At 39.4% G+C, this 17,379-nt stretch overlaps 2 long non-coding RNA genes across 2 annotated transcripts in view; both read right to left on the reverse strand.

The window, feature by feature from the left end:
* Window positions 1–17,379, reverse strand: part of LOC113831299 — a 99,518-nt gene that overhangs the window by 12,979 nt on the left and 69,160 nt on the right. The gene's annotated exons all lie outside the window — the stretch shown is intronic.
* LOC118239505 overlaps window positions 1,146–17,379 on the reverse strand; it is a 45,429-nt gene continuing 29,195 nt past the window's right edge. Inside the window, exon 4 of the long non-coding RNA XR_004771873.1 lies at window positions 1,146–1,294. This is a non-coding gene — a long non-coding RNA (uncharacterized LOC118239505). The remainder of the gene's footprint in view (window positions 1,295–17,379) is intronic.

Raw genomic sequence — 17,379 nt, forward strand, 5'->3', positions numbered from 1 at the left:
TGAGACTCTTAATCTCAGGGTTTGTGCCCCACACAGGTGACAGTGACCACATCTCCAAGCCAGCAGCATGCTCCTAGACCAAGGCAGTGAGCACAGCTCTCAGAGCTGGTGGTAAATGTAGTTCTGCCATCTTGGAAAGACAGTGGCTAAGAAAGCCACCACGTTAATTTTGGCAGTGTTGTTTAACAGATAAAAGACTGTGTGGCCTGAAAAAGGTGAAGATTTACAACAAAGACAGATTCAGATGAGGAATGACCTTTAAAGGTTTACAGTGTGTTTAAAAATATACCTAGGCTTGTGAGAGAAAAAGAAACAGGATAAAGTGTTTTTTTTTGTTAGTTTGTTTGTTTTGTTTTTTAAAGGAGAAATAGAGTAGCTGGGTGTGATGGCACACACCTTTAATATCCCAGCACTCTAGAAGCAGAGGCAGGTGTCCACAGAGAAACCCTGTCTCAGGAAAGAAAAAAAAAGGAAGTAAAGAAATAGAATAACAAAAAAGCCACATAAAGATGGAAAATACAGGATTTATAGAAAATACTATATGCTATATTATTGTCTTTAAATTGTTTGATTGCCAAGGAAAGAGTTACAGCTGCTAAAATACATTTGAATATATATCCTCCTAAATTAATCCAACTTATACATTTTAAAAATGCTTTAAATTTTCAAAATTTAAGCATAAGGACAGGCTACTTGGAAAAAGAGTTTTTGCTTGTGTTTCCACAGAAAATATAAAGCTATGGATTCCTTCTAGACTATTATGGATTGATGAAGCAATACTCCCTGAAACAGTGTCCCGGGAGATCCAACATCTAAAAAAGCTGAGACGATGCAGCCTTGCAGAATACAAAAACAAGGACCTGGTCAGGTTCCTGTGTTTTATCATGTTCTCCATGGTATGGACAATGCCCCCAAACAGCAGGAAGCAGTTTGGAATGAATGATACCCAAATTCCCAAATAATGTTTATAAATGTTTGTTTTCATTTAAATGGGGTTGGTTATGAATGGTAATGAAAACCCTTCTTTTTATTTAGACAGAAAAGAGATGATGGGGGACGTCCTTCTGTGTATATGCTTGTCTTATTGGTTAATAAATAAAGTACTGTTGGCCAATAGGAAAGCAAGATAGGTGGGACTAGGAGTCAAAGAGGATTCTGAGGAATGTAGTAAAAAGATCCAGGCAGGAAGTGACATAACAGGCAGACTCAGAATATAATCAGGGACAAGAAGGAAATCATTCTCTTGCTCTTCCTCTTCCTCCTACTCTCTTCTCTACATAGCTGCCACATGATCCTGGGAAGAGGAAGTCAGTGGAAAGCATCCTCAATAAGATAAGCCTTATCAAATATATAGATTTATGATAATACTGAGCTAGCATATAAGAAATCCTAGTCAATTGGCCAGCAGCATTATACCTAATATAAGTCCCTGTGGGAGCTTGGGCAGCTTGGCAGAAAGACTTATCGTTACAGATATTTGTTTCTTTTTTCTCTCTGAATTCAAATTTGTCATGTTCCTTCATTTATCTGTACTCACTCATCACCTTGAGACTTTCATCTTATAATTCCTGAAGCAGTTTTCCCTAGCCAAATTCCCTATAGTGCAATCAAATATTCCTAAAATCTCAATGTTAGTATTTCTAAAACTGATGTTTTAATTGCTACACACTGCCTGTAGAATCATGCCTCTCTCTGCCTTTTGCATCTCTATCTTTTTAATCTGGCTTTTAGCTTGGAAATCAGATTCCTTTCCTTCTTTTCTAATATTCATTAAATACACCTGGAAAACTTCTCACACATTCCTTAAAAATATACCCAGAATCCAACTCTTCCTTGAAACAGCAATCATGATCAATGCCAGTAACTTAGCAATTAGTTTTTATAATGCATATTATTCTCCACTGATCTATTTTTTTCACCAATGCCCAACTGCTTGTTTAGATGGCTATATTCAATCACTTTATTCCTGTTTAAAATACCCCAAGGATGCCAGAAAATCCTCACAATTTCTTTGACCTTAACCTGTCTCCCTGGTGTACATACAGCTTTACCCCAGAGCTCTATCACACTCTCCCCGAATCTTTAAACTCTGTATTTCCAGCATACTTCATTTCCAGAACACTCAAATTATTTTTCTACATCTGATTATAATTTAAGCTCATTGGAATGAAGTGACTTCTCTTATTTTATTTGTTACAGTAAAGCTAACTTACCACGATAGACAATGAATTAGAGAATATACAAACAAAAAAAATGTCTTTAAAGGAAAGGTGATTGAAATTGATTAGAGTGAAAATTAGATTGTCCAAAACCACTTCCTTTGTATTAATTATCTATATAGATAGGCAAGTGTAGACAGGGTTTCTCTGTGAAACAGTCCTGGAAGTCCTGGAACTTACTTTATAGATCAGGGTGGCCTGCAACTCACAGAGATCCACTTGCCTCTAACTAGCAAGTGCTGGGTTTAAAGGTTTATACCACTACAGCCTGGCGGGTTCTATATTCTAAGCCTCTGTCACCTCCTAACACCTATTAATTTATAAATCTATCAATTATTCAATTGATGAGGTTGGAGCTGCTTAATCCAGTCACCTTCTAAAGGTCATATCTCTGAATATTACTGCCTTGGGAATCAAGGTCTCAACACATGAGTTAATGGAAGAAACTAGAGATGCCCCAAGTGTGACCATAGATACAAAAGGTTGGAGAGGAAGGATATTGAACAAATGATAATTTATATAGTTTATATAAATCTGATAAATAAGAAATGTATGCTTCTTTATGTATGTTTCATTTTAAATTGTTACATGTACTTATATACTACTTTAATGAAGGAATAGTAAAGCATGACATATTTAAACATAATAGAATTAGAAAGTATTTGTCATGATAAATGGGCAGAATACAGACTCAACTCTTATGTTGTTCTTGCTAATAAGAGATCCAGTGTGAAATGCAAAATTGAGTAGTGTCTCTATGCACTGCAGCCAGCATCCTGTTTATTGGTGTCATCCAACACAATGCAGTACCACTTGAGCTCACCTAACAGTGTCTATGCACCCAAATTAGGAAAGCTTATCCACATGGCCTCCCAACCTGAACCAAATGTCCTTTATGTGCTGTAGTAAAAACAAATGTGTTCTTCCAAACTCATTCAAAACATACACTAGTGTTCAGAATATAAAATAAGGACACATCTACTGTAAAACTCTCATTAAGAAAATAAGACAAGAAGGAGAAAGTCAGTTTGGAGGTATGGACAATCTATGGGGGCATTGGTAGTGGATCAGTATTTACCCCTACAAATGAACTTTGGGAGCCCTCTCCACATAGAGGGATACGCTGTCAGCCTAGACACACTGGGGAGGGGCTACACCCTACTCCAAATGATTTGAGAGACTTTGAAGATTCCCCCATGGAAGGCCTCACCCTCGCTGGGGAGCAGAAAGGGATTGGGATAGGGGGTTGGTGGGGGGAAGGGGTGGAGGGGAGGAAGAGGGAACTGAGATTGAAATGTAAAAGAAGCTTGTTTCTAATTTAAATTTTTAAAAAAAGAAAATAAGACAATGAAAAACACATAGCAAACATTGTGAGGGCTACAGTATAGGAAACTGGAGCTTGTTTTGTAATTCTGCTCTGTGCTGGGAACTGTTAAATTGTAGTTTCTTTAAGTTCCTAGATTCACTTTTCTTGCAAGTTCTTTCACCCATAGTCTTTGTTAATTGTATGTAAAAGTGGAAGTTAAAAACAAACTTTTCTAGGGAGAAGAACTAAGCATGATTTCAGCTCAAGAAAGATCACATGTATAAGAATGATTTTAACTCCTAAATATCCAGAGGTGTTTCATAGGCACAACTCTCTTCAAAGCCTAGAAATCTATTTCCTTCCAATATGTTTTATTAATAACCATCACCACAACTATTTTAGACACTGTTCAGGATCCACTTTATTTTTCTATCTTTTTCTTTTCCTCTTTCCCTCTCTCTCTCTCTCTCTCTCTCTCTCTCTCTCTCTCTCTCTCTCTCTCTCTCTCTCTTTCCCAGCTCCTACACCCCATCTCATTAACAATGGTTACTTTGAAATCATCAGGCTTGAAGAGAAGATCATACATTGAGTAGGTTTTTGTTCATGGTTTCCCCACCAGAAATGTGGTGCTTAGACCCTCTCATGGGATGCACCACACAACTTGGTTTTGAGGTATACAGAAAGCAAGCTGAAACTTAGCTGGAAGCTTCTTCCCTGATAGCTAGCATTCACAAAGCTAGCAGGTGGAAGAAGGCTGCTGGGAGAGATAAAGCATCAATTTCCTTTCCTAACTGCTAATCTTATGAGCTACAATGCCAGTCTGCTATGCAAGAGGTGTCCAGAGTGCAATAGAGGTATTATAACATGAAAAATAAAAGACCCAGAGACTGATATTAAGGTTCAAGCTGAAGATCAGAGAAGCAAAGCAGCCAAGCTACCAGAGAGCTCCTACCTCAATAGGGATGGGGCATTCCTATTCTCAACATGGCTGGAGAATGAATACCTGGCACTGAGACCTTGGCTCCTATCTTATATACCTCCCTAATGCTGGAACTAAAGATATGTGATGCCAGGTGCTGAGATCATCTTTGTGTGAGCTGTTTCTCTTCAGGACTAGATCAACCTTGTGTAGGTCTGGGTGAACTTGGACTCACAGAGATCTGTCTATCTCTTAATCCTGAGTCCTAGGATTAAAGGTATGTACAACCACCTTCTAGCTTCTGGCTGCTGGGATTAAAGGTGTGTGCCTGGTTTCTATGCCTTCTGGCTTACTTTGCTTTCTGAATCTTCAGGCAAACTTTAATAAATCATCAATAATATACCTCCACAAGCCATTACTGTTATGTAAGTAAATACTTGTATTCTGACTATATTTGAGGCCTGTTCCACATGCCTGGTGCTGCAAACTGTCAAAATCCACTCATGAGGAAATTGTAGGCCTGTAGAGATAACTCACTATGCTTGTTTAACTGATATGATAGAACATTAAACTATACTATAAATATTTATGTCTATATTCATAGACAAACTACTCAAATCCTTAATCAGATAATCTTGTCTTTGCATCAAATGGCTGGGAATGCAGAGAATCCTGGCTGCTCCGGATGTATGGAAATGACAGTTGAGTGTTTAGCACCAAACAAACACATTCATACCACCCTCTCTGAGGCTTAAGCAACCTCATAGAAGAGTGAGCTGTAAGACTGTAACAGAGATGGGGAGAAGGAGTGAAAAATGCTATCTTTAAGGCAAGACACAGATATTGCAAATATCTCATAGTAGCTATGTTTACCTGCAGTGGACTTGCACAAGGTAACTTGGCAACAGGGATGGAAGGGAAACAAATGAAAGGGAGTGAGAGAGAGTAAACAGAAGTTATAACTGACATGTTTGGAAAGGGGATAGAACATTTAGAAGGCTGATACCTGCTGGAGGAAGTGTGTCATGGGGACTGGATTAGATAGCTCTTTATGTCACAGCTAATCTCCGTGTTTAGTGAACCTGATTGAAGATAAGATCTCTCATTTCCTTCTCTAGCTCCTTCTCCATGCCTCCATCACCATTAGGGACTCTCCCTCTAGACTCCAGAGCAAATAAATTCACTCATATGTGGATTTTAGACATAGTGTAAAGGATTACCAGCCTACAATCCACACTGCCAGAGAAGCTAGTAAACAAGGAGGACCCTAAAAGAGACATACATGGTCCCATGGAGAAGGGGAAAGGGACAAGATTTCCTGAGCAAATTGGGAGCATGGGGGGAAGAGAGAGGGAACTAGGAGAATGAGGAGAGAAGAGGAGGGGTGAGGAGGACATGATGGGGCAGGGTGGTTAAGTTGGGGAAAGAACAGAAGAGAGCAAGATAAGAGATACTATAATAGGAGACATGATGGGGAATGTACTTCTGTGTATGTTCATCTTATTGATTGTTGAATAAAGTTCTGTTTGGCCAATGAGGCAGGAAGTTAGATGGGACTAGGAGTCAAAGAGGATTCTGTGAAATGTAGTAGAGAAGTGGTGATCCAGGCAGGAAGTGACATAGCAAGGAGACTCATTTAAGCAAGGACAAACAGGAAGTGGTCCATTTTCCCCTCCTGTCTTCCTCCAGATTCACGATGTGATCCACTGGCAAGGGAGGATGCCAATGGAAGGTGTCCGATAAGGTAAGTCTTATAAAATATATAGATTTATGATAATTAAGACTGAGCCAGAAGATGAGAAATCCTAGTCATGGGCCAAGCAGCATTTGTACAAAATAGAAGTCTCTGTGTATGTACTATTTGGGGCCCTAACTCGGGCGGGCGGCTGGCATAAAGCACACATGTGGCAGTGGGGCTCAGCGGCTTTTGGCAGAAAGATTTATTGTAACAGAGACATTATAGGTTTAAAGAGAAATCAGACACTAGGGAAATGTCTGGAGAGCTACAAAGATGACACCAGCTAACAATCTAAGCAACAGAGAAGAGGCTACCTTAAATGCCCTCTCCTGATGATGAGATTGATGACTAATTCATATGCCATCCTATAGCCTTCATCCAGCAGCTAATGGAAGTAGAAGCAGACACCCACAGCTAAACCTTGAACTGAACTGAAATCCAGTTGCAGAGAAGGAGGACTGATGAGCAAAGGGGTCCAGACCAGCCTGGTGAAACCCACAGAAACAGATGACCTGAACGGGGGAGAGCTCTTGTTTCCCAGACTGATAGCTGGGAAACCAGCAGGGGACTGCTCCAGACCCTCTGAATGTGGGTGTCAGTGAGGAGACCTCAGAAATCTATGGAGCCCCTTGTAGTGGATCAGTACTTATCCCTAGCATAGGAATGGACTTTGGGAGCCCATCCCACATGAAGGGATACTCCCTGAGCCTAGACACAGGGGGGTGGGCCTAGGCCATACTCAAAGGATATGACAGACTCTGAAGATGCCCTAATGAAGGCCTCACCCTCCCTGAGGAGCAGAAAGGGTATGGGATAGGTAGGGTGTTAGTTGGGGGGAGCAGGAGAGGAGGGGAGGGAGAGGGACTTGGGATTGACATGCAAAATCATCTTCTTTCTGATTTAAATAAAAAATTAAAAAAGAAAACCAGCACTTCTCACATATTTTCTATTGCTTACTTATGAATTTCACTGGATTTATTCTATTCATATAGTCTAATGCAGCATTCTATGTCTAATCACAACCCATGCTCAGTCTGATAGTTTCTTTTTATTTGGGGGCTCAGAACATCAAAATTAGAAAATAAATCTCAACCAACTTCCAACTTTTCCCATTCACAGTATTTTGAGATAGCAGCTGTGACTCAACATTCTTTCTGAAATCCTCTTTCTGTCTCATTCCTCTCTCCACACCTGCATCCTGATTAGAGAACATCTTTAAGGTGACATCAGGTACGACCACGAGGCTTGACCTCGGTGAGATTCTAAATATGCATGTTCTTCACTTGATCATTTTAGCACTAGGCAAACCTTTCAATTCCTCTAATTCATAAAATCTCCTTCTCTAAGTTGAGAATGATGCTATCAGTAATAGGTTTAATGTAGGATCAAGAAAAATAAGGCATATGAAATGCTAACTACCTAAATCATTAATAGCACTAGATGTAGATAGTTTCACTGGCTAATTAAAAACTCATCTGAAATCATTACCTGTGTGCCAAAATGTTGCTGCCCTGCTTTTTATAATAGTTTTATTGAAATATAATTTGCACACCATAAAATTCCTGTCCCTTTGTTGTTAATATTATCTTGAATTTTCCAATCATAACTAGTATCTAATTTTAGGACAATTCCATTCACCAAACAGAAATCTCCAAGCCATCATGATCATCCTACTCTCATAATCTGCTGCTAATCTTTCTGTCTCTTCATGGTAGTTCATATAAAAGGAACCCCATGATATTGCCCTACTATCTCTTCTTACTGGGATGACCTCAATGTTATTGGTTATTTTCACTCTTACTCTTTTTTGGCTCTTTGTTCTTTGGCTCTTTTGAGGGGCCAATCACCCAGATCCCAAATAAATCCAGATACAGAGGCTTATTCTTTCTTATGAATGCCTGCCCTTAGCTTATTCCTAGCCAGCTTTTCTTAAAGTATCCCATCTATCTTTTGCCTCTGGGCTTTTATCTTTCTCTATTTCTCTATGCCCTTCTTTAATTCTGTTTCTGTGCCTTGCTGTATAGCTGGGTGGCTGGGTGGCTGGCCCCTGAATCTTCCTCTACTCCTCTTTTTCTTGCTCCTCTTTTTTATTCTCTCTGCTTGCTAGTCCTGCCTATCCTTTCTCCTGTCTACCTATTGGCCTATTAACTATGAGTGGGAGTTATTAGCTATTAACTTTGAATGGGAGTTTCCAGAAACTCCAGAAGGTCAGCCTCTGAATGAGCATCATAATTCAGCTCTGTCCTGCCAGCCCACTCCTAAATTATCACACAGAGACTTACTTTCAATTATAAAGTTTGGCCAATAGTTTAGGCTTGTTGCTAACTAGTTCTTTTAAGTAATTAACCCACATTCCTTATCTACACTCTACCGTGTGGCAGTACCTTTCTTCAACATGGCATGCTCATCTCCTGATTTCTCTATATCTGGCTGGCAACTCTGTTCTTCTTCATCCCCAGCCTCTTTTTGTTCTGAAGTCCCACCTAACCTCTACCTGCCTAGCTATTGGCCATTTAGCCTTTTATTAAACCAGTCAGAAGGTGACTTGGCAAAGACACATCTTCACAGTGTACAAAAAGAATATTCTGTAACAAATAATATGTCATTTTATGCATTCTTATTTTATTTCAAAATTCATCCTAGTTACTAAAATTTCTCCACAGAACCATAGGTTCTCAGATGAAACCTTGTGTGGATTTGGGCCAAGGCCAGTGCTGATGGGTGTGTAGTCACCAGCAGGGTAGACTGAAATAAATGTGTTCTAACATCTCCTGAACTGGACTTTTTAAAAAATGCTTAATATCTACTTCTTGTCCTTGTTACAACTATTGGTTATTGAAAAAGAAACAAATATTTTCCACCTAAGAAATAAGAAACCAAAAAATGCATAGTTACACAAAGGTATAATTGACAATTTGTAATGTCTGAAAGTCCAAAATGACTCATTTTTCCTGATATCTAACTGGCAACACTGTGTATTAATTTATTCATAAAACCATTGAATTTTCCTTAAACAACTCTATATTTTTATGACAAAGATGAGAAAAAATGCCTGTGAGATTCATACTAAAAATATATTTTCTAGTTGCCATGAAATGTTTTTGTAGGGAATTATCTCTTCTTTCAAAGGATGTCTAGAAACTATATATGTATTTCAATTTAGTTTCTCTCACTTTCTTCTCTAGCTGTCATTATTTAGTTTGTTTTTGGCAGTCTCTTATACTCCCTATTTTTCTTTTTTTTTACTTTAGTATATGATGTACAACATGTTTTAACATACATTATACAACTCAAAGGTTCAGAATTTTTGAATTACAATTTTTGTGGTTCCACATTATGCTACGGTATACAAAGAACATTTTTATTGATATAATGCCAGGAATAGTGATTTATAATTTTTATAGATGCAAAAATGGAGAAATGTTTGTCATTTGTCTTAATGACACTTTCACACATTTGGGTGGATGTCATCTCTTTTTCTCCACTACAGTCTGGAAGTTTCAGTTAAAAATAAAATTGTTATACAGGCAAAAGTAAATTTCATCATTTACTTTCATACTTACTGGAAAAGTAGCTTAGCTCACTCAAAGGCCAAATCTACAGTTGAGCTGCATGCAACCTTTTCAAAGGCATGGGAAGCTTTTACTACAGTTATATACAGATATAGGCACACATTTCTTTGTTTCAATGAGAGATACAACTGGGAATAAACACCATGAGTAACACAGGTCCTGGGATATTTATATCTTAAACTCAAACCTGGAAGTACTATAGCTCCTCTGGGATGAATCTGATATTTTATAATTTTGTTGAAAATAAAACTCAGATTATTTCAATCTAAGTCTTCTACTTTTAGAAGTCATGTATCCCAATCCTCCAACTCTCAGTAATTCTTATTCTAATGCCAAAAACAATCTGCAGCTGATAAGAAAAACATGCTGCTGATGGGACATTCATTTATTTAATAGATATCTGTAGATTTAAGTTCAACATTCAGTACCTGCAATATCATGATTATGAAGAGGATAAAGGATGATTTGAATTGGTCTATCTGAATTCATCCCATTTCTTGTATCTTCTAAATACTAAAGAGAAGCAGGCAACATTCATTGAATAACACATTAATCACAAGTGCTGTGTAGAATTTTCAGGATCTGATTTCATTAAGCCAGATTTGAAAGAATTTGTTTGTATATAGTCACTAGGAAACAGAGCAGCTAGAATATGGGCCAAATCAGTAATTCCAGCATGCTTAAATTCTATTTTGTGTTGCTTTCACCAGCTTATTTTATGAAGCTCTATAGAATGCATAGTCAATACACCTTTGTAAATGGATGGCGTGCTTGAAGCACGATGGAAGAATTCAAACAATGAAAAATGTGTATCTACCTTTAGAACAGTCAAGATGAGAGTGGCATAAATCCACGAAACGTAGATCAGGCAAGAAATGGCGGGAAAACTAAAAATCACAAACTCTGTTCTGATCTAGATGATACAATCCTCAACTACATATTTTTATTTCTATGACTGCAGCCTCTAAAATAAATGCCCCATTTCCCCAGACCATTTTACTTAGTTGTAAATCCAGTTTCCAAGATCAGCTTTGAAGAGGACTCTCCATGAATGATGACTTCCTCTTACTTTCAAGGCGCTGGCATCTGTCTTTGCTAAGTCTTACAGCTTTGGAAGGAGCCTTGCTTGAGTCAGCTTAGAGATCATTTCACATGGCTAGTATCTGCTCATCTCAGCCACTGACCTTACAGAGTTCTCTGTCCGCTTATCCCACTGCTCTTGATAGTAGTCCTTACTTGTCCTACTGTAGTCACATGGAGTAGAGAAAAAAATTACTCTCCTCAAGTATGACCCTTTTTGTTTTTATAAAAATTATCTCCTTCTGACATCTCTTTCCTCTTTATACCAATGCACTGTGTGTTTTTGGCTGTTACCTTTATAATTCATTAGAATTTTTCCAGTTATAAGTTTAACCTACATAATAGTCTATAAATAGGTCAAGGTTGTGAATGGTACTTTATTTTCATATCTCTTCCATCTTGCTATTCCTGGCTCATTGTAGATTTCAATAAATGTCTGTTGAATGACAATGGATTTGTTCTGTGAGCCTTGCTTGTTATTCTCCAGTGGATAAGTGTCCTACTGAGAGACCTCTCTTTCTAGTTCCTTATTTGCTTTTCAAGTTGTTCTTTTTCAACTCCCTTGCATAAATATATATCATTTCGGGTGTTATCAAGAAAATCACTTTTGACTAAATCAAAATCCTAAGAAAAAAAATTTATAATGGAATGAAAACAGTAAAGGGTGTCTTTTCAAGCTAAATACACTAAAGCCTAAAAATCCTGATGGAAAAATTCTGCCATCCAAGAGACATCCCACACATGGTATTGGGGACTGGCCTCTCACCATTAAGAACTTTAGAAAGAGGGGCATACATTAATCTCCCCATACTTATTCTACAATACATGTAACACAAAGTGGCCTCAGAAGACACAGAAAATCTTCATCACAACCCCCTGCCAAGGAAACCAAGTACAAAGGATGATGGTAAAAAATAAGGAAGGCTAGTAACTGGTAAAGAGGAAAGGATGGACCAGAGCAGGGCACTGCTGTGGTTGCAGCTTCTAAGACTTTAGCCTTAACTTCTCTTGATGTTATCAGGATTTCTTATTTCCCTTCATCTGTGTTCTGAAAATCATCTGCAATTGTGGCTATCATTTCGTCCTCACCATTGACTATACATTACTTCATTTGAATCAAAATCACGGTGTCTCACTAGTCACTCATTTCCATAAAAATCTACTCCAACTCCACTATGATCTGCAATGCCTAGTGTCCTCTCATTATCACTCGTGGTTTGGGGTTTCATCCCTGAGACTCTAGGGTTGGATGTGCTGTCATTTCAGCATGTGTTTATTGACAACACTCTTGTCTGTTTTACCTCATTGCTCAGTTTCTTTCATTCACTCACTTTCTTTATGTTTTAATATATATTATTTACACTCATGATTTAAAGGGATCAATTCCATTAAGCTTGGAAAGGCAGGGTAACTGCAGCTCTACCTATGATTGTGAGAGCTTACAACTCAGCTTGTTAAATGTGAGCAGGTGAGGAAGCAGAGAGCTAGACTGGAAGTGGGGTCAGCCTATGAGCCTCTTCGCCTGCCATTTATAGCAATGCATCTACCAGACAGGCCAATATACTAAAGTTTTACAACTTCCCAAAACAGCACTACCCTAGAGACCAAGTGTTCAAACACGTGAGCTGGTGAAAGACTTCCTACAGCCAAGCAATACCACTTCCCTTACTCACAAGCTATGGCTGTCTAGTAGAAAATTTTTTCAGTCCAACTTACAGAATCCCCATCTCCTGAACAGTTTCAATACTGTATGAAAGTCTAATCTTCACTGAGATGAAAGAAAAGCTTAACTATGAGGTCTATGAGATCAAAAAGAAAGCTATGTATACTATCTCAGAGAATAACCAATTCCATGCCAAAGACAGGGAAGCAGAGGCTAGCAAGGAAAATGACTAAGGCAACTCAAAAAGCCAGCAAGGTAAATGTTAAATCTGCTGCTCCAGGTTCAGTATTTTGGGCACTCAGGGCATTATCTGATCTCTACTTGGCTTGGACACCTTAACCCTGCTGCCCTACAGTTTGATGTATGTGTGGGGTCTCCCATGGGCCAGCTCAACTCTGTACCTCCAGCTTTCCTTGGCAGTCAGTCCAGTGTTTCTGATTTTGCCAGCATCCTGGGATCTCCTAGGAAACTTGGGACTCGTCAGCCCAGCTTCACATTTCATCTTCTCTGGGCATCTTTTCCTACTACACACTGCCTGGGCTCATTGACTTTTTTTCTGAAATCTTGGCACAAGCTTCCATTACCCTGCCAATTTGCATTGTATAACTCTGCCAAATCAGCACCATGTGGACACCAGCAAGTTCAGCAGCCAGCTCAGGATATAGCCTGTCCCTGTGGATCATGACTGCCACGGTCTGGACTGTGAAAGTCTATGCAGCTGACCCAGAGCCTGGAAAAGATCCCCCATGGCAGTATTGTCTGAATAGGGTATGATTGAGTCTCTGTCCCACAAGTCATTCTCTTTCTGTGCATCCTCCTTTTAATCAAAGTTTTCAAGGTTGATCTTTCCTTTGTCAGTGAATATCTCCTTCTCACTACTGGGACCCCAATGAACTTCTGCAGGTCTCTTGCACATTGTTGCAGTCTCTGTGAAATATGTGCATCAATCCTGTGTGTCTGGAACACACTGTTTCCTTGATGTCATCTACCACCTCTGCTTCCTATATTCTTTCTGCCTCTTCCGCATAAATCGATGAGCCTTCAGAGGAGCAGCTTGATGAAGACTACCCATTTAGAACTGACTGCTCCAAGGTATCTCGTTCTCTCTGCACTGACCACTTAGGAGTCTTTGTTAATTCCCAGCTAGGGCAAACTGAAGGTTCACAGATATGGGTTGAGGCCCTGACCACCAAACTCCACTGCAGGCTGCATGCACAGGCAACACAAAGTGAACCCAATGCTATTTTTGTGGACTATTTTTTTGTTCTTTTGTTTGTTTTGTCTTAACAGTATTTTGCTTGTTTTGACCTTCATTTTTGTGTTCTTTAAATTGTTTTTGTTTCATTTTGAGACAGAGAGGGGAGAGAGAGAACAAAATTGGGAGAGTAGAGAAGTCAGGAGGTTCTGGAAGGATTCTGGGGCAGAGAAAAATATGATCAGTATGCATTGTATGAGCATTAATCCTTAAAATGAGGGTATAGGCACAAGACATACACATCTCAGAAATATTTGTTAGTAAAGTTTACAGGATTTGGTTATTTATTGGTTGCAATGCTGAGGCCATGAGAGGTAGGATTTTAAACACACTTGTCAGTTTTTTATGGTGATTTATAAAATGGTGTTTAAAGTATTATAGCAAATGGATTTAAAAGGACATAACTTTGCACAAGGAGGGGCTGTTATAACATTATCTCTTGTCCTGCTGTTAGTTTTTGTTTGTTTCTTTTGTTCTCTTCTGGGTTGTTTGTTTGTTTGTTTGTTTTGTTATTTTTTTAAGACAGGGTTTTTCAGTGTAGTCCTGGGTGTCCTGAAACTAGCTCTACAGACCAACCTGTTGTGGAACTCATAGACCTCCACTGCCTCTGCCTCTCTAGTGCTGGGATTTAAGTCATGCACCACTACCAACCTGACTGTCCCACTGTTAGTTTTAAGGACAGCGACTAAGCTTTCCTAACAGCACTGATGAGGATTTTAAGAAAACATTTTTAAGGAATTTTTAGTGTGTGTGTGTGTGTGTGTGTGTGTGTGTGTGTGTGTGTGTGTGTGTGTGTGTGTGTGTGTGTGTTCCTGCAGTCACTCACATGCACAGGAGTGCAAGTGCCCTTGGAGATACTGGATTACCTGGAGCTGGGGATATAAGCAGTTGTGAGTCTCCTGACATGGAAGCTGGGTATCAAACTTAAGTCCTCTGTACGAGCAGCAAGTGCTCTTAACTGCTGGGTCATCTCTCCAGCTGCTGATGAAACTTCTGACTGTGTACACATTTACCTACTTATTTATTTAGTTTTGAGACAAAGTCTCATGTATTACAGGCTGGCTCCCAACTCACAATGTAACTGAGGACCGCCTTAAACGGCTGATCTTCTTGCCTCCACCTCTTGAGTTCACACACCCTTGAACCCTCCTTGTTACTTAGCCTCTCTGGGTCTGTGGATTGTTGCATGATTATCCTTTCCTTTGCAGTTAATATCTACTTACAAACGAGTATGTACCGTGTTTGTCTTTCTGGTTCTATCCATTTGCCTGAAAATTTCACGATGCCATTGTTTTTAACATCTGAATAACATTCCCCTGTATAAATAAACCACATTTTCTTTATCCATTCTTCTGTTGAGGGATATCTAGGTTGTTTACAGTTTTTGACCATTAAAAAGAAAACTTCTATGAACACAGTTGAGCAAGTGTTCTGGGGCAGGATGGAGTGTCCTTTGGGTATATGCCCAGAAGTTGTATAGATGGATCGAGGGATATTGATTCTCAATTTTCTGAGAAACCAGCATATTGATTTCCAAGTGGTTGTACAGGTTTGCACTCCCACCAGGAATGGAGGAGTGTTTTTCTTGCTCCACATACTTTCCAGCATGAGCTGTCACTTGTGTTTCTTTTTTATTTAAATTAGAAACAAGCCTGCTTCACATGTCAATCCCAGTTCCCTCTCCCTCCCTTCCTCCCAGGCTCACCACCAACTCCTCACCCCATCCCCTCTCTGCTCTCCAGGGAGGGTAAGGCCCTCCATGGGGATCCCCAAAATCTGTCATATCATCTGGCTCAGGGCTTAGGCCCTCCCCCATGTGTCCAGACTGAGAGAGCATCCCTCCACATGGAATGGGCTCCCAAAGTCCATTCGTATGCTAGGGATAAATACTGATCCACTGCCAGAGGCTCCATAGATTGCCAAGGCCTCCTACATTGACACCCACATTCAGGGGGTCTGGTTCAGTCCCATGCTGGCCATCAGTCTGGGGTCCATGAGCACCCTTTGTTCAGGTCAGCTATTTCTGTGGGTTTCAGCAGCTTGGTCTTGACCCCTTTGCTCATCACTCCTCCCTCTGCTGGAACCTCTGCACTGGGTTCCAGGAGTTAAGTTCAGTGTTTAGCTCAGAGTGTTTGCCTCTGCTTACATCAGTCCCTGGATGAAGGCTCTATCTAGGATGGCATATAAGGTAGTCATCAATCTCATTTTTGGGGGAGGTCATTTAAAGTAGTCTCTCCTCTGTTGCTAAGATTGTTTGTTGGTGTCATCCTTGTAGATTTCCGGATATTTCCCTAGTGTCTGATTTCTTCTTTAAACCTATAATGGTTCCCTCTATTATGACATCTCTTATATTGCTCTCCTCTATTCTTCCCCTGACTCAACCTTCCTGCTCCCTCATTTCCTCCTCTCCCCTCCTCTTCTCCCCCTCTCTTTCTCCAAGCTCCCTCTCCTCTTCCCCCATGCTCCCAGTCCTATCAGGAGATCCTGTGATATTATCCATTTTGACAGGTGTAAGGTGGAATCTCAGAGTCATTTTAATTTGCATTTTCCAGATGGCTAAGGATGCTGAATATTTCCTCAAGTGCTTCTCAGACATTTTGGATTCTTCTGTTGAGAATCTCTGCTTAGATCTGTACCCCATTTTTAATCAGATTATTTGGTTTGTTGATGTCTAGTTTCTTGATTTCATTTTATATTTTGGAAATCAGCCCTCTGGGAGATGTAGAGTTGGAGAAAATCTTTTCCTAATCTGTAGGCTGCCATTTTATTCTATTGACAGGGTCTTACAGGAGCTTTTCAGTTTCATCCTGTCCCATTTTATCATTTGTTGATCTTAGTGCCTGCATTATTAGCATTCTGCTCAGGAATTTGTCTCCTGTGTCCATGGCTATTCCCACACTTTTCCTATCAAGTTCAGTGTATCTGGTTTTATGTTGAGGTGTTTGATCCACTCGGACTTGACTTTTGTGCAGGGTGATAGATACAGTTCCATTTGCATTCTTCTACATGCCAACTTCCAGTTAGACCAGCACCATGTGTTGAAGATGCTTCTTTTTTGCATTGTATAATTTTGGCTTCTTTATCAACAATAAGGTTTCCATATGTGTGTGGATTTAGATCCCAGTCTTCAATTCAGTTCCATTGATCAACCTGAACTTATGCCAATACCATCCAGTTTTTACTACTATAGCTCTGTAGTGTCTCTTAAAATTGGAGATGAAGTTACCTCTGGAAGTTCTTTTATTGAACATAACTAAACTTTTATTGTTTTAGCTATCTTGGGTTTTTTTTTTTTCCATATGAAGTTGAATAGCATTCTTTCATGGTCTGTAAATAATTGTGTTGGAATTTTGATGGGTTTTGCATTGAATTTGTAGATTGCTTTTGGTAGGATGGCCATTTTTACTATGTTAATCTTGACAATCCAGGAGCATTAGAGAGCTTTCTTTTTTTTATAAAAGAAAGAATTTAATTAATTTATGGTTTCAAAGTGTTAGAGTCCATGATGGTGAGTTCACATTATTTCTTTTTTTAAAAAAAATTTAATTAGGAAGAAGATTATTTAACATGTCAATCCCAGGTCCCTCTCCCTCCTCTCCTCCCCCCCCAACTAACACCCTACATGTT

The sequence above is a fragment of the Cricetulus griseus genome (assembly GCF_003668045.3).
Source record: "Cricetulus griseus strain 17A/GY chromosome 1 unlocalized genomic scaffold, alternate assembly CriGri-PICRH-1.0 chr1_0, whole genome shotgun sequence".
Classification (NCBI taxonomy): domain Eukaryota; kingdom Metazoa; phylum Chordata; class Mammalia; order Rodentia; family Cricetidae; genus Cricetulus; species Cricetulus griseus.